This window comes from Capra hircus, chromosome 8 (genome assembly GCF_001704415.2).
Source record: "Capra hircus breed San Clemente chromosome 8, ASM170441v1, whole genome shotgun sequence".
Classification (NCBI taxonomy): Eukaryota; Metazoa; Chordata; class Mammalia; order Artiodactyla; family Bovidae; genus Capra; species Capra hircus.
The window spans coordinates 105599139-105618629 of NC_030815.1; the positions used below are offsets into that span (position 1 = coordinate 105599139).

Consider the following 19491-nt stretch of genomic DNA (forward strand, 5'->3'; position numbering starts at 1 on the left):
GAGAGGAAATCGATCCAATTAAAAGTGCATCACGGATGACTCCACCAGTTATTATAGCCACTTTATCTGTGAGGGCACCTGTCACCCCACAGATGAAAGACAGGAGGTCTGTCTTTGCTGTCACCGGGGACTTGCTGAGGCAGTAACAGTGGCCGAGGACTTTGGCACAAGGTTTGCGACAGAGAAGTGGATATAACATTGTGGCTGGCTTGACATAACGATGCGAGGAATCCTCGTGCTGCCTACGCTTCCGGGAGGAAGTGCCATCACTGTTCCCTTCAGCATTTAGGTGGACCCCATCTCTGAACCACACTCCTGCCTTGGGCTTCAAATGCAGCAGGCTACCTGCTGGTTCAGAAGAGAAGTAAATGTGAATGCTTTTGTTCCTTTGCTGTGATATTTTAGGCTGTGCTTGGGACAGTCAATTTTCAGTTGTCTACCACACTGACTAAACTGCAGAGTATAGCCCCAAGACTCTAGTTTACTCAGTTACAGCCATTTGTGTGTGTGTGTGTGTGTGTGTGTGTGTGTGTTGTGTTCTTGTTATCTGAATAAGGGCAGTGATTGCTTTATTCAGATAAAGCCTCACTTGCGAGTCTGTCATGTAAAACAGATTGAAAAGCAGCTCTTCTGACAGAAGCAGGCTTATGGGCCAGAAGAACAAGCCCTTGCCTAAACTCCCGGGTACAATTGCTAAACTCTTGCGACTCTACAGAACATGATCTGAAAACCACTGATCACAGCATCACTTATCTTCCACTTCCTGTTATTGGCCATGTGGCTATGGGCAAGTCACATAACCCTTCCTCTTACAGAAACTGATTGATCTTTGCCTCTATGATGGGTGTAAGATGTTAAATAATCCATGTTAAAATACCTGCTACCATTCTTGGCATACTCAGTCAGCCAAGTTGTCTCAAGAGTGGGTTTAGGTTGTTCGACCACTTCAAATAATAGCTCCCCTCTTTCCTGTTGCTATAGCCTCCTATTTCCCAGCCAAAACCCTTCTCAGGCATTTCTCCCCTCTAGCCCTAAGTCTCCAAATAAGTCCGGTCGCCTGCTCCTTTCTACTACCGTTCTACCTGCTTCATATTCCTCTCACTGCATAAATCACTGTGTTGCAATTGTTTACCCATGTATCTAAGCTTTACTGAGGGTCAGCCTTAATCTCTAGCTAAGACCATGTAGCATGATGCTTAATACACAGTATGTCCTCAGTTATTTAATTGGCTGTTATTTACATGATTTAATGTGACAGTGCTGCTGCTGCTGAGTCGCTTCAGTCGTGTCTGTGCGACCCCACAGACGGCAGCCCACCAGGCTCCCCCGTCCCTGGGATTCTCCAGGCAAGAACACTGGAGTGGGGTGCCATTTCCTTCTCCAATGCATGAAAGTGAAAGGTGAAAGTGAAGTCGCTCAGTCATGTCCGACCCTCAGCAACCCCATGGACTGCAGCCTTCCAGGCTCCTCCGTCCATGGGATTTTCCAGGCAAGAGTACTGGAGTGGGGTGCCATCGCCTTCTCCAATGTGACAGTAGGTCCTCCCGTAACCTGAGTCTTCCTAACATAACACTCTTACATTGGATGAAAGATACAAAAGAGTTTATCTGAGAGTAAGATAAGAAAAAAAAGGAAAACTAAAGACAAATGACACAGATTCAATAAGTCCCTGCTTTCCTTTATTGCTGTGAATGTGCTGTTTATGAATGTCACTCAGTCGTGTCCGACTCTTTGCAACTGCATGGGCTATAGCCAGCCAGGCTCCTCTGTCCATTGGATTTTCCAGGCAAGAATACTGGAGTGGGTTGCCGTATCCTTCTCCAGGGGAGCTTCCCAACCCAGGGACCAAACACACTCCTCTTGCATTGGCAGGTGGATTCTTTAACCCCTGTGCCACCTGGGAAACCCCATCATTCTGAGTAATTATATAGAATTTAAGGTTTTGGAACAATGATTCCTTCCATATCTGAGTACCTACTGTGAGCCTGGCACTATGCCAAATGTTCAAAAACGAAAAGAAAATAAAACGTAATATTATAACTTCCTCATAAGTTATTTTACAGTCTTTCTGGAGCATTCGGAATTGAATTCCATTGCCCTGGTCTTCCTCAAAGGCCAGGGATAGGCACTATCTGAATGATGGTGAGAGTCAACCCCAATGTACTCTAGCCTGAGACAGTCCACAGAGGGCTACTCCATTATTCCAATCAGCAGGATAAACTTGCCTGGAGTCTTAGTGTTCCTGTGGGTAAGGCAAGTAATGCTTAAGTAGTTGTACTCTTTAATCTCATACTAATTAATGGCCTCTTAAAAGTGAAGCCTTACCAGCTCCATAGGAGGGAAATGCAAGGCAGAGCCTAGTACGAAATGCAGGGCTCTACCTTTGTACCTGACTAGGCTGCTGATCTGCACTCAAGACAAGCGGCTTCTCAAGGGATCACAAAACAAATTACAGATAAGAAATAGCAGATGCCTGCATGAATGTTACAAGCAGGGCAGTAGTGAGCAAGGAGGCTGTTCAGCAAAATACTTAACATTCCAGAACTTTGGCTATATCTTGTGAATATCATGAATATTCATGGTACCCTACGTCTGAAGTTAAGAAGTTCTGGGATCAGCAATGCATTCCAGTGGGAAAGTCGCTGGCCTTGGTCTGGATCTGAATCACAGCTCTGCCCCTGAACTAACTATGTGACCTCGGATGAGCACCATACCTCTGCATCAGCTTGCCTATCCTTATAAAGAGAAAGCTGGATTCAATCATCACTAAAGTCTCTTCAAGTTCTATGATTTTAATTTACCAACTAGAATTGTGGTTGAGTTCCGCCCCCCACCACCACCAATGTTTCTGTGTTAATTCTTTTGTGTAATTTCATCGTGTTTACATTAGAGTAGAAAGAACCTGTACTGTGTAATCCGCCCCACTGTGGTTCAGTAGTTTACCCCCGCTGCCGTGACCCTGGGTGTCTTGTTAACTATTGCCACTCTGTTGAGCCACTGTTTTCTCATCTTGTAGAAGAAGATGACAAGTTATGTTTTAAAGGGCTGTTTTGATAATTAAAATATACTAATGGGACAGAATGTATAAAAGCTTCTAATTCAGAAAATGGGAGGTGCTCAGGAAATGTGACTTCCATTGTAGGGGGCAAAGACCTCCCCCACCAACCTCCCACCTCCCATAGTGAACTGATGCAGATTCTTCAAGTTAACACTGGGGGAGATTTCAGATCTGCTCTGGTGATTCAACCGCACTGCTCAGTTTCTTAATTAAAAAGCCTATTGGAAGAAAGGTGGTATTGCTGCAGGGGCAGAGGCAAAACTTTGACAGCAATGTATCCCACTAGGAAAGCTGCACATAAAAGCTAGAGGCTAGTGATTTGATTAAAGTCAGGAGGGTGGCATCTTGACTCTTGGCAGAAACAAGTATGTCTACCTATCCCTCTACATGGCTAGCGTAAAGGCATTTTTCTTCCAGGTCAATATTCATTACCTCGAATAATTAGAAAAATTAAAATAAGCCATAAATCTCATTGTTAGGTGGGGTAATATATTGCAGTTAAAACTTGGGCTTTGTAAGCATGCAGGGGCCGAGTTCATTCTTTTTTCCCTCACATGTTAGTTCTCTGACCATGGGGTCATTAAGCCTCTCAGCTTCGGTTTCTTCATAAATAATAAAATGACACTGTTTATTGCATTGTTCTGAAGAGATGATAGATGTAAAACACTTAGCAGACTTTCTGCTTATAAGAGTTTCATTTTGTAAACTTTAAATAGTGGAAAATATCATATAGTAAATTAAATGTATGAAAAGGTTACCCACATTTTTGCGACAGCGGAATCATAGGAACTGGTGAGGTAAACACTTATTTCCCTCAAAGGAAAATTATTTAGTAACTTACTGAAATCTGAAGTGAATAAGAGTTCGATGACTGTAAGTCAAATGCATATCTTTCCTATAAAAATAAAACCAGGATTTCCTTTAGGTGACTTACTCAGTTTACCTGGCTATAACTATAATGCCACTGCATAGTTTCACAGAATATTAATATTTAGATTTAGTTCTTTCATTTTTTCATTCCTTACTCATTAGACACACACGACATCCACTGTGTCTCGCTCATTGCAGTAGTTATTTGAATACTGAATGCACAGATGAATCATAGCTTGTAGTCTGGCTGGAGAGATATGGAATGTAAAAAATGATAATAACAATAATACAAATATACAGAATAAGATCAATGGTGCGAGCTAGAAATGAAAAGTCTGCTTCTAGCTGAGAGGATCTGCTTGCTGAAGGGCCTTGCAAGAAGAGGGGGTATCAGGAACACAAGCACAGCATTCCGGGGAAACGTGAGAAGTCGGGACCAGCATGAGGCTCACATCACAGGAGTGAGGGGGCATTAAAGCAATTCAGAGGTTGAAAGGGATCCATTGGTCTATGACCTGTCAAGTAATAATGCGAGTGGTTGTGTTCATTTTTTTTTCCTGCCCAAAGCCATATCATTTATTCCTATCAGTACCCATGGCTCAAGGAGGCTTCATTCTTACAGAGGTGGCAGCATATGAATGAGAATCTCCTCAGAGACCGAGGGAGGCCAGGGTGGAAGAAGGGGTAGTTTGAAAATGGACCAGCCCCTATCCCCGACCCCCGGATTCTACTATAGCTCCTTATCGGGAATCCCTCAATGAAACTGTCTCAGAAATTGAATTCTCTGCCTTTCTAAAATCCTGAAATAACATCTAACTGTGTGAGTGTGTGCTCAGTCGTATCCGACTCTTTTCGACCTCATTCACTGTAGCCCGCCAGGCTCCTCTGTCCGTGGAATTTTCCAGGCAAGAATACGCAAGCAGGTTGCCATTTCCTTCTCCAGGGGGTCTTCCCGACTCAGGGGTCAAACCCCCGTCTTTTGTCGCCTGCAGTGGCACTGCGCCACCTGGGAAGCCCCCTCAAAAACCTAAGACAAATGAGTTAACCTTTGTACTAGAATCTGAGTTCCTTTTGGATACTTGAGGTTGACAGCTTTCCAAACCTACCGTCCTGTTTTCACCTTCTGCCCTATATCCGGACATGCTGCTGAGAAAGCTCAAGGCCTTCCACCTGTGGTGCCAGTGGGCGGTCCCAAGCACACAAGTCCTAGCCCCTGCATGAGAATCCTCAGGGCAGCCCCATCTCCAAGTCACCATAAAAACCACAATGCCCTCCTTTTCCTGCTCTCAAGCCACTTCTGAACCTGCTAGGGAGGCCACATTGCTCTTCCCATAAACCCTCATTCCGTGACTTAGAAGCCTTTTCATATCCACTTGGTGGGTGGATAGCATCATCCATTTCAACATCTGAACCAGGTTTTGCGTGGGTCCCCCTCTGCGGGATAACCACAACCTCTGGCATAATAAGCAGTGTTTAGGCAATAGCCACCATCCTGGGCCCTTTATTCTCTTGCTTTGGTTTGCTAACTGGCTCGCTTGTTTTCTGAGGCACTGCTTGCCGGCAACCGCGTACTTTGAGCTGTGCTGCTTCTGGTGCATTTGCTGAGCCCTACCACACCTCTCTTTTATCAGTATAACTGAACGGAACTGGGAGATGTGATAATTGGTACTTAGGGAGCAGAGTGGTCCTGGGTCATGTGTCCTGGCCCCGATCTATCTGTGTCTCAGAATCATGCATCTAGATTCCAGCATAACCTGTGATGTCAGGGGGATGACCCTTTCCCCGTGACTATTGGTTGTCTCAACCAAGCATTGCCTCCATTCCATAAAGAGCTAGGGAAACACTGATGCCCTGTGCAATTCATGGGTCTACTGGTGGTGGTTCCCAGGCAGGAAGAGCAGCCACCACGTGGAACACTGTGGGCCACACTCTAAAAGCAGATGGCTCACGAGGACTCTACGAAATGTCTCTGCTGCTACTATGTCACTGTTGGTCAAAATGAAAGATTCCAATCTTCAGCGCTATAGAGAAAATCATCCAAGGTCTCCCCGTGACATAGCCAGTGGGTTAATTTAAATTCAGCTTAAGCCTCGAGTCCTTAAACCCTAAAAGAAGCCATTGCCATGAAGAAGGTCCTAGTCTTGATGACAGATTTGCTACTCTGGAGGAAGAAACTTATAAATACGAGTAGGGTAGTGAAGACGCCCCCCCAGTCGCTCACCACAAAACTGGCTGCTGCTGCTGCTGCTGCGTTGCTTCAGTCGTGTCAGTCGTGTCCGACTCTGTGCGACCCCATAGACGGCAGCCCACCAGGCTCCCCCGTCCCTGGGATTCTCCAGGCAAGAACACTGGAGTGGGTTGCTATTTCCTTCTCCAATGAATGAAAGTGAAAAGTGAAAGTGAAGTCGCTCAGTCGTGTCTGACTCTTTGCGACCCCATGGACTGCAGCCTACCAGGCTCCTCTGTCCACGGGATTTCCAGGCAAGAGGACTGGACTGGGGTGCCATCACCTTCTCCAATAGTAACCACCAAAAGAAAAAAAATTCAAATAAATACAGGAGGAGGAAATAAACAACAAACTGAAACTGAGGTCACAAAGTGACCCAACTAGAAACTCAAAATTTACTAAAAAAATTCATACAAAAAATAAAAAAAGATTGAAGACTGCTAGTTGGTTTTTGCACCTTGACAACCTAAGCTCTGAATTAGCTTTTAACATCTGCTGAAATGTACCAATTATCAAACTTTCATGACTTTAACCAATACTAGGGATCAAATTAGATTTACATGGGGGGATTCCCCTAAATTTAAACAAGGTACCCCCTAAAACCTTATGGGAGTTACTGAGGACATTTCAGGATATGTAAAGAAGACAAATAGGTATACCTCACCTTAATCATCAGAACTAATGCCCTGCCTAGATTCCCCATAGCCTTAACACTCATTACCCTGAAATATTCCATACTGAGTATGGATGCTATGACCCAATGAGTAATAAATTAAAATCGAATTAAGTTCTGGCACTTAGAATTGGCTTACCAAAATAGGAGCACATGGACCCCGCCCCCTCCCATTAGTTAAAATAGTTAAGATGGCCCAGTTTAAACAGAGCCTTTGAGGTTTAAAAGTCATTTTCAAGACCTATTTAGAAAAAGATTGATTATCCCCACTGCTTCATTATTTTAAAGCTCAATTTACCCTGTTCTTAAACCTAGAAAGACTGAATAAAACCTCACAATGGATTACTGCAAGCTTAATGCTGACACTCCACCCATTAAGGCTTCCATGCCAATTACTGAAATTATAAATTCCATCCAATCAATAACTGGTAAATACTTTGCAGTCACAGACTTGGCTAATCTGTCATGCGAAAGTGTTAGGCGCTCAGCCATGTCTGACTCTGCCACCCCACGGGCTGTAGCCCACCAGGCTCCTCTGTCCATGGGATTCTCCAGGCAAGAATACTGGAGTGGGCAGCCATTCCCGTCTCCAGGGGATCTTCCCAACCCAGGGACTGAACCCACATCTCATGTCTCCTGCACTGGCACGCGGGTTCTTTACCACTGAGCCACTGGGAAAGCCCCAAAGGAGGTCCATGAGAGACAAGGAGTCAACTAAAGACGCTTCTGCTAGGGACATGCGTGCTAAGTCGCGTCAATCATGTCCGACTTTTTGCGACCCCATGGACCTGCCAGGCTCCTTTGTCCTGGGAAGCCCAGATGTCATCTTTAGTGCCTATTTCTGTCATGTTCAGTGCCTGTTTCAACAGCCTTTCACACACAGTTCACCTTTGGCTTCAAAGGAACACAATCTCCCTTTATCCAGCTACACTGAGGTATCTCAACAAGCCAGGCCATCACACAAAGTCTTTATAGACAAGATGTCATGCATTCAGCTTTCTTCAGGAGCACAGTAATGACATCATACCACTCACGCCCTCTTCCAAAGACATTAATTTGACACACTCATTGAAGACATGCAAACATTCACAAAATAACTCACAAACAGGGCTGGGTCATTGTCTTATGCATTGTACAAGGTCCTGCCACTTTGGTTAAATTCCTGAAAATCGTTTAGCTGATGACCATTCCATTCCTGACACTGTCAAAACCAGCATTTATAATGTTAAAATAAAGTCTGACTCTTGTAGCCTTTTGGGTTTTGGAGACAATGTATTTCTCATTTAGAAATGTTACTTGAGCCCATATATGCTATTACTCACACATTGGCCTACCTTGATTGAGATCTTATATAACAAAAGGCTCTATTATCTGCCCAAATTGCAATACAGCAGGCACACCATTGGTGACTCCTAGAGACTTCACTATAAAGGCTTCAGCAGTGTCCTCTCATGCCTCCTGGAGCCTCTGGACCATACATAACCATAATTTGCCCCTAGACTCCTGGTACCAGAAACAGCCCTCCTCATCTCCATGCTTACGCCATTACAGGGCAACATACTGGGCTCTCCTAGACACAGAGGCTGTGTGACTCTCTATACTCAGCGCCCCACTGCCTTAGATCATGGAAATAGCTCCTTGAAAGCTCAGTGTAGAGCCAAACCTCCTGTATATCACATTTGTAGGTGGGATGCCCCCCATCCTTAGTCCTTTGTCAGATGTCATGGTGCCAGAGAAAATTAGCAACCTCCCTTTCCTAGACACCTAGAAACATCTGGCGAGTCCCCTGGAGTCAACTGAATGACCAGCAAAGGGACTTTATATACTTTCAAGTTGGCACCACCACCGTCATAGGATATGGAGTTTTTGCTTTTTAGTTCTTCACTGAGATGTTCCTGATAATAAGACCGAACCCAAGAGTCTGTACAACTGACCAAACTTCATGCAGTCTCCTTTGCACCAGCTGCTGAGGTCAACAGGCAGCCCAATCTGCCATTTCTACAACTCTTGGGCCATCATCAATGATCTGCTCATCTGGGCTCGCCAACAGCAGCAGCAATTCCCTATCCAAGATTGCGTCTTTGGGGTAAAGAATCCTGAGAATCTCTAGTCTCATAGATACCCAACCTATAAATCAAGATTACCTATGTCTCTACACATAGTAAATCCATAATAAGGGGCCTCACTAAAACACTTTCTCCCCTTCAGAGTTCCAGACATTATTGAGACTGACCAAAGAGCTCATTTCATTTCTTAAAATATATGATGTCAGGCTCTTGCCCAAGGCATTTAATGGAACTTGCATTTCCCTTGCCACTCTCAGACTTCAGGCCTCACAGGTTGCCATCAGTTCAGTTCAGTTCAGTCGCTCAGTCATGTCCGACTCTTTGCGACCCCATGGAGTGCACCATGCCAGGCTTCCCTGTCCATCACCAACTCCCAGAGCTTACACAAACTCATGTCCATTGAGTCAGTGATGCCATCAAACTACCTCATCCTCTGTTGCCCCCTTCTCCTCCCACCTTCAGTCTTTCCCAGCATCAGGGTCTTTTCAAATGAGTCTGTTCTTCACATTAGGTGACCAAAGTATTGGAGCTTCAGCTTCAGCATCAGTCCTTCCAATGAATATTCAGGATTGACTTCCTTTAGGATTGACTGGTTTGATCTCCTTGCTGTCCAAGGGACTCTCAACAGTCTTCTCCAACACCACAGTTCAAAAGCATCAATTCTATGGCAGTCAGCTTTCTTTATGGTTCAGCCCACAAATCTATACATGAACACTGGAAAAAACAAAGCTTTGACTAGATGGACCTTTGTCAGCAAAGTAATGTCTCTGCTTTTTAATATGCTGTCTAGGTTGGTCATAGCTTGTCTTTCAAGGAGCAAGCATCTTTTAATTTCATGGTTGCAGTCACCATCTGCAGTGATTTTGGAGCTCACCAAAAATAAAGTCTGTCACTGTTTCCATTGTTTCCCTATCTATTCACCATGAAGTGATAGGACCAGATGCCATGATCTTAGTTTTCCGAAGGTTGAGTTTTAAGCCAACTTTCTCACTCTCCTCTTTCATTTTCATCAAGAGGCTCTTTCATTCTTCTTTGCTTTCTGCCATAAGGGTGGTGTCATCTGCATATCTGAGGTTATTGATATTTCTCCTGGCAATCTTGATTCCAGCTTGTGCTTCATCCAGCCCAGTGTTTTTCATGATGTACTCTGCATGTAAGTTTAATAAGCAGGGTGACATATACAGCCTTGACGTACTCCTTTCCCGATCTGGAGCCAGCCCATTGTTTCATGTCCAGTTGTAACTGTTGCTTCTTGACCTGAATACAGATTTCTCAGGAGGCAGGTAAGGTGGTCTGGTATTCCCATCTCTTTCAGAATTTTCCACAGTTTATTGTGATCCACACAGTCAAAGGCTTTAGTGTAGTCAATGAAGCAGAAGTAGATGTTTTTCTGGAAATCTCTTGCTTTTTCTATGATCCAGTGGATGTTGGCAATCTGATCTCTGGTTCCTCTGACTTTTCTAAATCCAGCTTGAACATCTGGAAGTTCATGGTTCACATACTGCTGAAGCCTGGCTTGGAGGATTTTGAGCATTACTTTGCTAGTGTGTGAGATGAGTAAAATTGTGTGGTAGTTTGACTAGTCTTTGGATTGCCTTTCATTGGGACTGGAATGAAAACTGACCTTTTCCAGTCCTGTGGCCACTGCTGAGTTCTCCAAATATCCTGGCATATTGAGTGCAGCACTTTCACAGCATCATCTTTTAGGATTTGAAATAGTTCAACTGGAATTCCATCACCTCCACTAGCTTTGTGCATAGTGATGTCTCCTAAGGCCCACTTGACTTCACATTCCAGGATGTATGGCTCCGGGTGAGTGCTCACACCATCGTGATTATCCGGGTCATGAAGGTCTTTTTGTATAGTTCCTCTGTGTATTCTTGTCACCTCTTCTTAATATCTTCTGCTTCTGTTAGGTCCATACCATTTCTGTCCTTCTTTGCATGAAATGTTCCCTTGATATCTCTTATTTTCTTAAAAAGATCTCTAGTCTTTCCCATTCTATTGTTTTCCTCTATTTCTTTGCATTAATTACTGAGGAAGGCTTTCTTATCTCTCCTTGCTATTCTTTGGAACTCTGCATTCAAATGGGTATATCTTTTCTCCTTTGCCTTTCACTTCTTTTCTCAGCTATTTGTAAGGCCTCCTCACACAACCATTTTGCCTTTTTGCATTTCTTTTTCTTGGGGATGGTCATGATCACTGCCTCTGTACAATATCATGAACCTGCATCCCTAGTTCTTCAGGCATTCTGTCTATCAGATCTAATCCCATCTATCTGTTTGTCACTTCCACTGTATAATCATAAGGGATTTGATTTAGGTCATACCTGAATGGTCTAGTGGTTTTCCCCACTTTCTTCAATTTCAGTCTGATTTTGGCAATAAGGAGTTCATGATCTGAGCCACAGTCAGCTCCTGGTCTTGTTTTTGCTGACTGTATAGAACTTCTCCATCTTTGGCTGCAAAGAATATAATCAATCTGATTTTGGTATTGACCACCTGGTGATGTCCATATGTAGAGTCCTCTCTTGTGTTGTAGGAAGAGAGTGTTTGCTATGACCAGTGTGTTCTCTTGGCAAAACTCTGTTAGTCTTTGCCCTGTTTCGTTTTGTACTCCAAGGCCAAATTTGCCTGTTATTTCAGGTATTTCTTGACTTCCTACTTTTGCATTCCAGACCCCTATAATGAAAAGAACATCTTTTTTGGGTATTAGTTCTAGAAGGTCTTATAGGTCTTCATTGAACCATTCAACTTTAGCTTCTTCAGCATTAGTGGTTGGGGCATAGACCTGGATTACTATGATATTGAATGGTTTGCCTTGGAAATGAACAGAGATCATTCTGTCATTTTTGAGACTGCATCCAAGTATTGGATTTCAGACTCTTTTGTTGACTATGAGGGCTACTCCATTTCTTCTAAGGGATTCTTGCCCTCAGTAGTAGATTTAATACACAGAACTTAACACACTCAAGTTCAATTAAATGAAACATGGCGCATTTCAGTTGTCAGACACCCATGGTGAAGTATAATAAAAAATCTGACTCTATATTTGATGCTTGACCTCTGACAGCTTTAGAGCCCCTCTACTCTGTTCCCCACCAGCCTCTCATCAAGCCTAAACTCTCCCATCTTCGGTGCCGGTGCTGTGTGCTCAGCCACTTCAGTCGTGTCCAACTCTGCGGCCCCGTGGACTGTAGCCCGCCAGGCTCCTTTGTCCCTGGGACTCTCCAGGCAAGAATGCTGGAGTGGGCTGCCATTCCCTTCTCCAGGGGATCTTCCCAACCCAGGGGTTGAACGCACATCTCCTATGACTCTTCTATTGGCAGGCAGGTTCTTCACCACTGGTGCACCCTGGGGAGTCCTTGGGATGTTGAAACCATGCAAGCATCAGCCAGCACATGGGACCCACTTGACCTCCCTTGCTATCATAGAAAAGCAAGCCAGTCTTTTTCCCTTGTTTGGGGGAAGCCATGTTTGTACCTGCTTCAGAGCTGCCTCTGCTTTCCCCTAGAAAGCTCCATTACACGAATGACGGATCTTTTAAAGTCCTCTTGGTATGTGTACATAGCACCGTCCATTTCATCATCTGAACCAAATACTGCTGGCAGTCCATCCCCCTACTTCCGAGTGACAACAAATGTTTAGAGCCAATATGAAAACAACTTCATAACATGATAAATTTAAAAACTGTATAAGTTTAATTTCTGAGCAACAGCATGAATAAAACTAGGTGCTTTTCTGAAATGACAGGTAATATTTACACTTAAAAATAACAGTGACTCTCTAAATCTCTCAGACCCAAGGATCTGAAACTTGTTTGACAAATATAGTGATTCTTTAAAAATGTTAGAAATAAAGTTAAAAACACTACACTCAAAGAGTGAAGAGGGAGTGGGCATGCGTGCTACCTCACCTGATCCATGATTCTGGGGGCTGGATCTAGGAGATTGAAACTTGCATTGACTGATACCTTGGAAGAAATGTGTGATGCACACACAGATGGCACATATACCCTGGACCGTCCATGAAGGCTAATTAATTGTTACCTAAATGAAAGATGCAAATGACAAAGGAAAAACTCAAAGTATGCATTCTTCTCTTCTGGTCCGGTGGCCACTGCCACAGATACGTGTTTTCCCCCCAATGGAATGGGGATATCAATTCACACTGGTACATAGTATATACCAGGTCTATTCCTAATGCCCCATACATTTTACACCAGTAAAAGCTAGCCTATAATCGGCAGCCTGGACAGCCTCTCTGAATGAGATACAGCCTCTCTAAATAAAACATCAGAAACAATACTGGGTGTGGCAGGGGGAAGAAAGCTCCCTTAAGAAACAAGCTACAAAAGAGGAACTATATTTTTTATGCTGTGCTTACTGCTTAGCCGCTCAGTCGTGTCCGACTCTCTGTGACCCCACGGACTGTAGCCCACCAGGCTCCTCTGTCCACGGGGATTCTCCAGGCAAGAATACTGGAGTGGGTTGCCATGCCTTCCTCCAGGGATCTTCCCAATCCAGGGATCGAACCCAGGTCTCCTGCACTGCAGGCGGACTCTTTACCTTCTGAGCCACCAGGGAAGAAATGCTTTTGTGCTGGGAGGTGCTGTTGTTTTTCTTCTTTCCCCTGTGACTTCAACAATCTATGCAACTGGATCTCAAACCTGCATTTTTCAGACCTTACCTTCCTTTTGATCACCAGATGGATACATGTTTCCAGGTGCTCACTTTATCTGGCCAGTTGGCATGCCAGCTGTAGGCTGGTGTGTTCAGTGAAGACATTCCTTAGAAAACATAGACTCCCCATATTTAAGAGTGAACTCAGCTCTCCAGAACCTGCTCTTCTGCTTCTGTTCCATTTAAGGAGCATGGGCATTGACGAAAGCACGTAGGCCTGAAACCGGCACCATTTCTAATCGCCTCCCTCACCTCTCACCTCCTACCTCCCAGTATTCAATCATAATGTTCTCATCACACTAGCAGCTTAATATTTTTCACATCCCTTTATTCTTCTTTCTCATGACTATGGACATGTTCAGCTCCTATTACTTTCCTCCTGAAACGCTGTTACAGCTTCCTAACTGATCTGCCTGCATGCCCACTTGTTAAGGCATGTCCGACTCCTTGTGACCCCATGGACTGTAGCCCGCCAGGCTCCTCTGTCCATGGGATTCCCCAAGTAAGAACACTGGAGCGGGCTACTGTTTCCTTTTTCAAGGGGTCTTCCTGATCCAGGAATCTAACCCACATCTGCTTCGGTAGGCGGATTCTTTACCACTAAGCCACCTGGGAAACCTTCCTTAGTCTAGCACCCCATTAACTGCACTTCCTCCTATCCTAAGTCAAGCCCAATCCCACACCAGCCAGAGTCAGATTTAAAATGTAGGTGCCAACAATGATACATAAAAGCTTTAAATGACTTTAAAGTGATCCTGGTAAAAGGAAAAAAATCCTAACCCAGCTGTATATCCAGTGGGATTTTGTTTCCAGCTATTTATCTTTCTAGGTTTATCTCATCACTGCTTCCATCCCTCCCTAGGCCTTTGTAGTGCTTGCTTTTATGCTGCCTGAAACACTTTCCCTCCCCCTACCCTCTCGTGTCCCTTAAATCTTGCCTCCTCCAGGTCCTCTGGGCGCCCTTCCAGACCCGCTGCACAGTTGAGTCAGGTGCCCACACCACCTTCCGTGTTTCTGCCTTGTAGCATCGCATGATAACTTCCTTGTTTACCATCTCTCTCTAAGGCTAGACTGAGCTCTGTGAAGGCAGAGTGAGTTTTAATTTACCACTGCATCTGTAGCATCTCTTACAGTTCCCAAAACAAAGCTGGCACTAAAACTGTTGCTGGATAAAACCAGGGCAGGGGGCCGGGGGGTCAGCTTAGCTCATATGTTGATATCTATGAACATTTTGGGTCACATTTAGCACCAGCTGGTTATGCCACCTCCCGCTCCTCCCACCAGCTGCCTCACTAAATCACTGACTGTTGCAACAGAAAAACGGGATGTGGTTGAAAGTTGGGTGGAGTGGTTCCCTGAGATTTCATTTTCCATAGAGAATCTTCTCAACTATAAAATCATTAAAAGCTGTGTTCTCTTCTGGAAATTCAATCCAAACTTTGTCTTGATGCAAAATCGGGGCTCAAAGAGACAATTTCGATTGTGTGGTTATGTAAATGATATCTCAATAAATAAATAAAACTGTTACAAACAAAAAAGGATGTACCTTTGGACACAGGGTCCCTTGAGTTGCCTCTCAACATACTTTCCTGGATGAGGAAGGGAGAAGAGGGAGCCAATCCAAATCCTAATTCTGTCAATAATGTATAATTCTCTTTGAGCAAGTTGCTTACTCTCTCTGGGACTCCATTTCATCAATAATAGAGTTATTAAATTAAGGATATTTCTAGTTGCAAATGCCAATGGTACTGGGGCCCCAGACCTTAGGGACTTCTTGAGCCAAGAGCTCCAAAAGGAGTCTCCCATTTCCTTGGACACCTGTGGAATAGGAAGAGACAGAAATGCAGATCCCAAGGACCCTAAGGAGGGACTCCTGGGGCCTACAGCTGGTGCGTCAGATGAGACAACCAAGGCCAGCTCTGATCCAACATATCAAAGGTCCAAGCCATCTCTAAGGCCTGCCTCAAAGCCTTCACCCTTATCCAGAGCCAAGGTGTTGCTAGGAAACAAGGGTCTGGAACCTGTGAGCCAGCATCATGCAGCCTGGAATCATGCTGGCCTGTCTCTTTCCTCTTTCCTCCTGACCAAGCGCTTCTAATTACTTTGTGGGAAGTGAAATGCCTCTCGGAGAGAACCATCTTGTGGGAACGCCCACTGTGGTTAAATAACAGTCAAAAGTAAGTGGGGAGAGAACTGGAGCAAGGAAAGATGGAAGGAAGAGAAGGCAGGAAGGATTACCTTTGACCAGCTACGTGCCTTTGGACTATATATCTTACCCACTCTGAGTCTCAGTTTCCCAGGCATAAAGATACCAGCTCTAGAGGGTTGTGTTGAGGATTAAATGAGACTGTGAAGTGCCACTGAGTCCCCTGCCCTGTCATGGCTCTCAGTACATGAATTCTGTTGTTACAGCGGGGCAGGAGGACATGTGGATTCTGGGGTCAGACAGTCCTGGGATAGAAAACGGCCTAGGACCAAGCCATGTGAATTCTCTCATTTAGAAGATGGGATAACAATCTGGACCTCAGAGGGATGTTTTGGGGTCCCTAGTGGCTCAGATGGTAAAGAATCTGCCTGCAGCGTGGGAGACCTGGGTTTGATCCCTGGGTCAGGAAGAGGAGGAGGGCATGGCTAGCATTCCTGGAGGAGGGCATGGCTACCCATTCCTGGAGGAGGGCATGGCTACCCATTCCAGTATTCTTGCCTGGAGAATCCCATGGACAGAGGAGCCTGGTGCCTACAGCCCATGGGGTCACAAAGAGTCGGACACAACTGAGCAACTAACACAGGGATGTTACAAAGATGATGTGAGAGCGTATGATTAAATGGTTCATGGTAGGAACAGAAAATCAGTCATTGCTGCCCACTTCTCTGTTATCCCTCCCCCAGCACACACACACAACTACACAGCCTCAACGACCATAAGCTTGGCCTTCGGTGGTGCAAGCACTGTGCTCCGCTGCTGGGCTCCAGGCTGTGCTTTCTGATGACTCTGCCTTCTATTCCCACCTCCAGGCTCAGCCAGGACTCAAATTCACAAGCTGGCAAATCAACCAGAGATGGACAGCCATGGGTTTAGAAGGTCTGGCAGGACGAGGGCTTACATATTAGGCTGCTGGTCTCAGAAGTGGACAGAATTCTTATCATTAGGCTTTTTGCTTTCGAAAACTAATTGTAATAAGTATCATCACTAATTTGATTGTGTCTCACAGTAACAAATGATAATAATCATAGCAAGCATTTCCTGAGCATTTCTTACATGTAGAGTGCAGAGATAATCACCTTCTGAACATTGATTCATTCAGTTCTCAAAACAAGTACTGTGAGGTGAGCACGATTAGGCCCATTTTAAAAACAAAGGGACTGAGGCTCAGGAAACCCTAAGTCACATCTGCACACTCAAGAGGTGACTCACACACCGCCTGATTTGTATGCTGTTATTTGCTGAAAGGTACACCTCTGGTAAGGAGGGGGCAAGAATGATTGATTTCTGGTTGATTTCCTACTATGGAACCAATTAACCACATGATTCTCTTGTCATCTTCATTACAGCCCTGAAAGGTCCAAATGCTTTTCCAACAATTCCCCTGGCACCTCCCAAATGGGCCCCTTATGTTTCCTTATTTTCAGGCATTCCTAGGAAGTTCAGCCTCTCCTACTGGTGAGAATTCTCTGCTGTGGACACAGCAAGTGGCAGTTTCTCCACCTACCTGGGAGGCAGAAGCGCAAAGACATCCAAAGTTCTGGCAAAGAAGCCAAGGGCATCTGTCAGGAGCACCTGAGCTGACTCAGGTACTATTGCTCCCAACTGCTTTGGCCAGACTCTGGTAGGCTGCTCTACATAGCCTGCTTTGCATCTTGTCCAGGCTGCCTCTCTTCACGTCCCTAGACAGCACACGCCGTCACATCCCCTGGGCTTAGCATGGGAAACTTTCCAGCCCATCCCAGGTGGCTAGAGGTCCATTTCCCTACTTTGCCTCCTCCACTCCTGCCCGCCCCCACCCCCCCTCACACACAAATGCACACATCAACGCATGCCTTAGGCTTCCCTATCACAGCATTTGTCCAGAGGGCTGTAACTATCAGTTCACCTACTGAAAATCTTTCTGTTTTGACCACGAGCTCCTTGAGAGCAGGGGGCATGTCTCATTCACTTTGGCAACCTCAGCACCTCATGCAGAGCCAGGCATTTCTAGGGGCTCGGAGCACTGTTGTGGAAAGTTGGGGGGTGGTGACAAGCGATGGAGGATGGAAGACACCCCATGGGGTGAATCTGTTGAGTGAGGCTGCTCTCAGGGTGGGAGGTTCGACCTCCTAATAATGACCTGGAGAAGCAAAAGCTTCCATCTGTGTATCTGTGCTTTCTCTAGCCCCTTTTGTTCTCATGAAGGAGCTGAAGGCAGAGAGGAAACAAAAGCCCCACACTCATCTCTAGGGAAACTCCACATTCTCAGGGCAAGGCTGATGTGAGAGGAGTCCTATCTAAAATCATGCTCCCTGAGTCCCTGTGAGGCCCTCCTGAGACTAGAACTGTGAAGGGGACTAAGTGTGGCCTGGCCCCAGTCTGAGTAGAATCAAGGTAGGTAGTTTACAAGAGTGTCAATCTCGGAATGCACTATCTAACCAGAAGGACAATGGGGGCAGTCTCCAGTGCTTCAGGAAGTGATGTATTTGCGCACGCGTTTGTGCGCGTGCGTGCATTCAGAAATACGAAAATGGGCCTGCCGCAAAATGAATGGCTCTGTGACCTATAAGCATGTGGGGGGCTTGGGCAACTAGCAGTCTTTGAATTTGCTGTAGGTTTTCAGGTGTAGAAAGGCAGAATAATGTCTCTAGACGGTTATGAAACTTCCCCTTTTGCAACTGCAGGTTTGAACAGATCACATATACTGACCACAACTTTCCCATCTGTAGAATGGGAAAGGCACTTTGAAGGAGATCAACTCTGGGATTTCTATGGAAGGAATGATGCTAAAGCTGAAACTCCAGTACTTTGGCCACCTCGTGAGAAGAGTTGACTCATTGGAAAAGACTCTGATGCTGGGAGGGATTGGGGGCGGGAGAGAAGGGGACGACAGAGGATGAGATGGCTGGATGTCATCATGGACTCAATGGACGTGGGTCTGAGTGAACTCCGGGAGATAGTGATGAACAGGGAGGCCTGGCGTGCTGCGATTCGTGGGGTTGCAAAGAGTCGGACACAACTGGGCGACTGAACTGAACTGAGCCTGGATGGAAGTGGAGAACACCTTATGCATGAGTCGCCATGTCTCATTCCCATACTGGACACCGCCAAGTGATGGCAGCACTCGTTCCCTCCAAGCCTGGTCTGGATGGACATCTCGTTCACTGCAGTATGACAGTCACTACCATTTGACCATAACTGACACATAAAGAGAAACTCAGATCTGGTTAGATTCTTGCTAAGGACTCTCTCCGCCCTGACAGTTTGGAAATGAGCCTCAGGGCAATGACAAGGCACCTAGGAGTTTGCATCCAAGGTTTTCTTTTTTAGGATTTTTACTTTATAGCACTACCCCTGAATTAAGATAGAGAAGCAAGTTGTGCAAGGGGTGAATAAAGAAGACTACTTCCACCCCTGCCGGAGCTCAGGCACTCAACTCCCAGTCTCAGCTCTCCCCAGTTCTTTCAACTCTGGGTGAGAGAGAGAGGGGCACAAACGGCTGCCCTGGGTCTGATGCCAGCATCTGAAGCGCCTCTAAGGCTGCTCTGGGAGACCTGGATGAGCAAGTTTCATCACTTTGTGCTGAAAGCAGCCTGGGTTCAAATCCCCGCTCTGCTGAGTTCCCTGGGGTTCAGTTCAGTTCAGTTGCTCAGTCCTGTCCGACTCTTTGCGACCCCATGAACCGCAGCACACCAGGCCTCCCTGTCCATCACCAACTCCCGGAGTCCACC

General features: G+C 45.5%; 1 protein-coding gene across 2 annotated transcripts in view; it reads right to left on the minus strand.

Moving 5' to 3' along the window:
- ASTN2 (astrotactin 2) overlaps positions 1–19491 on the minus strand; it is a 1019535-nt gene that overhangs the window by 243289 nt on the left and 756755 nt on the right. The gene's annotated exons all lie outside the window — the stretch shown is intronic.